At 54.6% G+C, this 6,701-nt stretch overlaps 1 long non-coding RNA gene across 1 annotated transcript; it reads right to left on the bottom strand.

Moving 5' to 3' along the window:
* Positions 1 to 1,061: 1,061 nt before the first annotated feature.
* Positions 1,062 to 4,569, bottom strand: LOC140699614 (uncharacterized). Its single transcript, XR_012077825.1, has 3 exons — positions 4,499 to 4,569; positions 2,610 to 2,718; positions 1,062 to 1,214 (listed from the first exon to the last, which is right to left on the bottom strand). It is a non-coding gene; the product is annotated as an uncharacterized lncRNA (long non-coding RNA).
* Between the last annotated feature and the right edge of the window lie 2,132 nt (positions 4,570 to 6,701).

Here is a 6,701-nt window from a genome sequence, read left to right as displayed (position 1 = left end):
ACAGAGATACAGGGACACAGAGGCACCTCCCCTCACTCAGCTGATAAACTTCCGTGCATTCCTGGGGACAGGATTGTCATAAAATGCACCATGGATTGATCCTCCTCCTAGGAAAGGAACCGTAGGGCTGTCATTAGGTTTGAGCAGGGGTGGGTGGAGGATCTCGGAAGAGTTGTTTCAGAACAACCAATAGAATTCTTGGCCACCGTGACCACAAAAGACAAGTCCCCTGCCATCCCGGTAGGCACTTGGGCTCCTGACAAAAGCTGGGATCAGTAAAGGGTTGAGTAGAAGGCACAGGCCTGAGGGATGCCCCAGCAATAGGCAGGAGGTAGGGCCTGGTTTATACTGCTCTAGGTGTATCCCAGCCTCATCTGAATACGAAATCAGAAATTTGCAAAACAGCAGAGTTGGGGTGGATCATCCACTCCAGACTCCTCACCTTACAGTTAAAAGGGTGGCAACCCTGACAGGCAAAGCAACGTGCTAAAGGCAGAGCGTGGAAGTGGCAGCGCCAGATGAAACGCAGCGTGAAACCCCCGTTCAAGGCCGCTGACTCTGACGACGGGGCCAAGGTTTCCAACGAGGAGAATAAGACAGTGTAAATACTTTGTTCCCCCTAAAACCCCAAATGTTTTTTAAAGGCACAAAAACTCACCTTAACTAGCTCTCTTCTGAGGGGGCTCTCTTCTGCTTCTTCGTCTTTCTGTCTCCATTTCCCTCTCTCAGACACAAACACATTCAGTTTTGTGAAAGGGGGCTTCCTGCCATACAAAGACAGACTTCGCATCTTCAGAAAGATACCTGACAAAGCACGTTTCTCAATTCAAGTCTTTGTGTGAGTTCTGGGCAACTGGCTTATTTTCTAGAACAATCGGTAGTTACAAAATCAGGAAATCATTTTCCACAAAGGAAGAGTTCTGGTCCGTGTTGATAAAGTTGGGGATGTCACATTTCATGAGTCTGTTCGGCTCCTCCTCTGGCCACCTGCTGCTTCTGATGGCTTCCTGGAGCGGAATATCACTGTAAAGGGCTATGGTGTGTGCTATACCAGCTTTGGCCTTGTCCAAGTGGTCCACTCCATTGATGTAGCAGTGAAAGAGGGACCTAGATTCGTGATTGCACTGCCAGAGAACACCTTGGGCAGCAGCCATCTTCCAAAGTCTGACACAAAGCTGTTCAGTCTGAATCTCTTCTCGGGAGACTCTGCATTGCTATAAAGAAAACCAAAATAAAATATCGTTCACACTTTAGCTCGGTGACCTGAAGAATCAGTTTTTGCCATCTACTGAGAGCAAATCCCTGCACAGAGCATACTGACATGCACTGGAAGTGAAAGACATCACTTCTGAACACATACAATTAAACCCAAGGCAAAAGTCTAAAGTGAGGGCCCTTGGACCAACCTGAAAAGACATCGTTCCCTGAGAATCCTCAATATTGGTGTCTCGCACACCAGTGTTTCTCCGTGGGACACTCAGATCTCTTCATCAGGATTCGTTAAAGTGCTTCTTAAAATGCAGAATTCTGGGGTGCACACCCTCAGAGTCTCCAGAGGTAGCGACTGGTAGTCTGTATTTTCATAGCCACCAGGATCACTAAACATGCTCAGGTTTAGCACCGCGGTCTACATCGGGTCACCTGAGCATCGACAATTCTGTCTCAAGGGGTGGGGGGTGCCATGTGTGTCAGGGTGCTGTCCTACCCACGTGTCTCCCCTGATTCTCAGAACTGACAGTGCTGCCCCATTGGGCACGAAATACCACCATTTCACAATGCATACGCAGGGCGCCCGACTGACAGATACAATCAGTGATAGGACAGGGGACAAAACTCAGCTTCCTGATACCTACTTTCACTTACTGTGGGACGAGTGATCAATTCAAGGGTAATAAATCAGTGAATGAGTGAATAACATGACTCTCGTTAGTCCCACGAGTGCCTGGAAGAGCAAGCCTGGGCACACTGAGAACCATAACAGCCTATCTACTTAAATGTCATCCTCCACAGATCTATGTAAAGGTTACTTCCATCCAGGCAGTGACTCCAGAAGGGCAAGAATCATGTATGAACACACTCTCAAATCCAGAACAGAACCTGACAACAATTAGGCTCTGGAGTCTGTGTTTAGCGAGTGTGGAATCTCAGTGATTCCAGCTCTTACACATTGTCTTCCCATCCCACCCCTCACGATATGGCCCCTATGACCAGTTCTCCCAGGGCTGGGGCCACGGAACCCATTTATAGGACTGGAAGAATCTGATCATATAAACCATCCCCCAGATTATCATCAAGAGTCACCTGCATTTCAGGGATCAGTAATCCCAGAAGCTTTGCAGTTCAGGCAGCTGAGGGATTTTTATATCAGCTCTGTCTTCTACTGTGACTGCCTGGGTGACATCAGACAAGGAATTCTGAAAAGCCTGAACTTTTCCTTTCAGGAATAATCTAATTAACAAATCTCGTTGACCACTCAAGAAATGTGATGTGAAGATCAATGATTTACACAGGAGTACAACATTCACTAGGTCGTGGACTTAGAATCAGAGAAAAATCATTTGAGAAAGATTGACAGAATGTAGCTTTAATGCGAATTTAAGTAGTCTTACCTTTCAGTAAATCATCTTCCCCTACTTATCACTTCACCCAAGTTTAAAAATGTTTGAGAACAGGGATGAGTGTGCCAGCAATCTGAGACCCAATAACCTAAAATGTCACCTAGGAAAAAGAGGGGAGTAACATATTTTTAAAAAGCATGGTGAGGATGGCGGGGCCATCACCAACCCCAGACTAAGAAGCTCTGAGTAATAGCTTTCCTGCCTGCCTGGGACATCAGCTGATATGAAAATCCACCCAGAAAACTCACTGTCCAGCAGCTCTTCCGTAACACAGGATACACTTTCTCAGAATTAAGAATTGCGTCCAGTAACCACTTCGCTGAAGAATAAAGACAAAGGAGAACAAGAGATTTCTGCCCCTCCCAAGGGAGAGCCCAGACCTCGGGCTGCATGCACTGCGCCCACCTCCCTGGAGAAGAATAAACTGGACAAGGGCGTTCTGCGAAACTGGGGCAGCAAATGTTGAGATGGGAACAAATTGATCAGCTGGCCAGGGACAGCCCCCTCCGTCGCTGCCTTGGCGGCTGCCTCAGCGCTCTCAGCCCATCCTGCCCACCTCTGGTGGCTAAGCTGTCAGGGAAACTGCTTTGCGACCTGGAGCAAGAGAGGCTGCCCTCAGGCCAAGCTGCGGAAAAGATGGGAGCTAAACCCCCTGCTCCCAAGCGGCAGGCTTCATACCCCCGCCAACACCCCGCGGCCCCCGCACCCTACTGCAACCCCGGGGAAATATGACCCGAAGAAGTGTGACCTGGGAACGAGGGGCAGCAGAGGCCGCCCCCACGTCAGGCCTCCAGAGAGATTGGTGCTTATCCTCCAGCTCTCCAGTGGCGGCCCCCTGTCCTCTCCACCTCCTGATCTCACTGCGCCCACCTCCCAGGAGCAATCAGACCGGGTGTGGGGTGTCAGGCGAATCTTGCGCCGGAGAGGACGTCCCCAGGCCAGGTCAGGGGAGAGGAGAAGAAGTGGCCCCATTAGGCGGGGCAGCCGGCCTTCGCAACTGCTTCTGCCCCTCGACCGCATCGGGCCCGTCTCCCAGGAGCAAGCTGACCTGGAGACGGGCATCCGGCTTCTTGGGCAGCAGAGGACGCCCCCAGGATTGGTCGTCGGGAAGAGGAGAGCAAATTGTCAGGCTCCGCGCTGCAGGTCTTCTACTTCCGCCATCGCCACCCCCGCACCTTAAAGTCACCGCCCAGGGCGCCCCTCCCCCAGCAGGCTGAGTGGGACAGGTGCGTCTGGTGATCTGGGGCAGGAGAGGCCAATCCCACACCAGGCCATCGGGGAGACAGGAGCCAATCCACCAGCTCCCCAAGGCAGCCCCTACCCCCGCAGCAGCCACCACTCTTGCCCATGACCTCACAGTGGCCTCCTCTAGGGAGCAGGCTGACCTGGAGATGGACGTCCGGCGAACTTGGGACAACAGAGACCGCCCCCAGGGCAAACCATGGGGGGAAGTGGGAGCAAATGGACAAGCTCCATGGGAAAACCTGCCGCTGCTGCCACCACCCCCAAAGTACCAAGTCCAACTCCCGGGGTCAGGCCGACTAGGATACACGCGTCTCGTAACACAGGGCAACAGCGACCGCCCCAGGACAAGACGCGGGGAAGATGGGAGAAAATGGGCCGCTCCCCCGCTGCAGGCCGCCGACCACCGCCACCCCTGCACCCTGACTACCCTGCCTCCCGCCCCCAGCAGGCAAAGTGGGACAGGGGTGTCCCGGGACCTGGAGCAGCAGAGGCCGCCTTCAGGCCACGCGGTGCAGACATGGAGCTAATCCACAAGCTCCTCCGGGGCAGCCTCCCTATGCCCGCAGCCACCACCTTACCAGCCCCCTGACCGCACCGCACCCATCTCCCAGGAGCAAGCTCACGTGGAGTCGGACCTCAGGCAAATCTCCGGCGGCAGAGGTCGCCCCCAAGCCAGGCCGCGGGGGAGAGAAGAAATGGAGCAGCTCCCTGGAACACATCCCCTGCCCCTGCCGCCTCCGCCGCCGCCTCCAAGGAGCAAGCTCTTCTGGAGAACCGCGTCCCGCCTCTAGGGCAGCAGAAGCCGCCCCTCGCTCCGCCGCTGGGGAGAGCGGAGCGAATTGACCGGCTCCCCCGCGGCAGCCCCCCTCCCCCCGTGGGCCCCACACCTTAACGGCCCCGCCCCCACTCCGCACTCAGCAAGCTGAGTGGGACAGGAGTGTCCGGCGACCTGGGGAAGCAGAGGCCGCTCCCAGGCCCAGCAGCCGGGAAATGGCAGCTATTCCACCCGTTCGCCAGGGGTAGCCCCGCTCCGCCCCTCTACCGCTGCCGCCGCCCGCTGACCTAACCGCCCCACCTCCCAGGAGCAAGCTTACCTGGAGTCCAACATCTGGCGAATCTCCGCCGGCCAAGCCCCACCCCAGGCCAGGCTGCAGGGAAGAGAAGAAATCGACCGGCTTGCCCGGGCAGCCTCCCAACCGCCACCGCCGCCGCCGCCGCCGCCGCCGCCGCCGCCGCCGCCGCCCCAAAGCATTGCAATAGCCTCCCGGGGTCAGGCTGACAGCAAGGATGTGCACTTGCCTTCTAATCCTGGCCACGTCCCTGAGCACCTCCCTGCATCCCTACACTCCCTGCACCTCCGAACCCCTGCTACACTCTGCAATTCTGCATCCCTCCACCCCCACATCCCCTGAAATGCCTGCGCCCTCCACAGCCCCTGCACCCCTGTCACCAGTTACACTTTTGCACTGCTTACACTCCTGCACCCCTGCATGTCCCACACACCACCTCTTGGGCCTTTGGCAGAGTCTCTGCTGTTAGACCAATGCACAGGGACTCACTCTTTGCCAGTACATGATGCATCAGTGGACGTCAGGGGTTGCCTGCAGGAAGGTACATGTTCCCGGTCACTAGCCTGGGCCACTAGGGTGATCTCTGTGAGGTCACCCAGGATGGGTTCAGAGATGCTGTTCTCTGGGAAGAGAGGAGTTGAAACCGGTCTTGAGGGCAGAGCTGTGCTCACCAGGCCGTCCACGCTTCATGTTTTACACAGGGCTTCGGAGAAGTGAAATGGATCCGGCCAAGTAAGACCGGCCTGCTGTGCGCCCACCTCAGTCCTGGGCTCTGAGTCAGACCGACAGGCTCCCACACTCAGGGCCCAGTTTGGGCACCTGAATTGTCCCTTTGAGGCATCCCATCAGTTCTCAGGATGAAGTCTGGCTGCTTCCACCCCATGGCCCTCCCTCCTACTGTGCTGGCCTCAGGAAGGTTCCTTATTTGGGGAAGAAGGCAGCCCACACCCTACCCCACCCCTCACATTTCTCTAACCCAGGCTGGTGCTCTCTCTGCCCCTCAGAGTCTGGGAAGCCATCCCTCTTCAGTTATGTCCCTTCTGAGATGGACTTGCTTCCACTCAATTCTAGGCGAGGATGCACCATGGAATGCACTGGGTAAGAGAACCAAAATAAATAATTTCTTCTGTGAGGTTGTCTGTTTATCTACTGGGGCTGGGCTGTGTGTAGTTTGCTACAGCTATTGGTGTGAGAGGCTAAAACAGCCTGTGTGTCCTTGTTTTGATCTCCCCGCTGTCTTTGGGTTTTCCCTAGACACTCCTGAGACATTTACTTCTTTTAGTTTTACTCCTGTTATTACACACGGGCCCTACTGACATGGAGGTAAGGTGTTGGGGGAGCGGGACAGAGCAGGGCATCTGCAGTCCTGTGATTAGTTCTCATTGAGCCTGTGCCCTGAGCTGTGACCTCCACAAGTGTGTCTCTTTCCCCCCACCCCAATTTGGGTGACACAGAAGGGATTTCCCTTCTCCCAGGTTGGTTAGGCTCTGGTAAAATTATTTCTCATTAAAAAAACAAACAAACAAAAAACAACTTCCCCCAATGAAACGGAATGTTCTGGGTGTATTTCAATACAGTTATTTTCTCCTTTCCAGGCAGGAAGCATGAGGAGTTATCCTCTGACCTTCATTCTGAGAACAGGACACGGTCCTGGATGTAAAATACATGAAAAAGAGCATGGGGCCCCTCTGACTGGCCCCCTGGAGTTGTCACACTCTGATTTCCCCACACTGAGCCTCCTGCTGGCCTCAGGGACCTGTTAAATCTA

Source organism: Vicugna pacos, chromosome 11, assembly GCF_048564905.1.
Source record: "Vicugna pacos chromosome 11, VicPac4, whole genome shotgun sequence".
NCBI lineage: Eukaryota > Metazoa > Chordata > Mammalia > Artiodactyla > Camelidae > Vicugna > Vicugna pacos.
The sequence above is the reverse complement of the archived record's forward strand: the minus strand, read 5'-3'. Positions and strand labels throughout refer to the sequence as shown.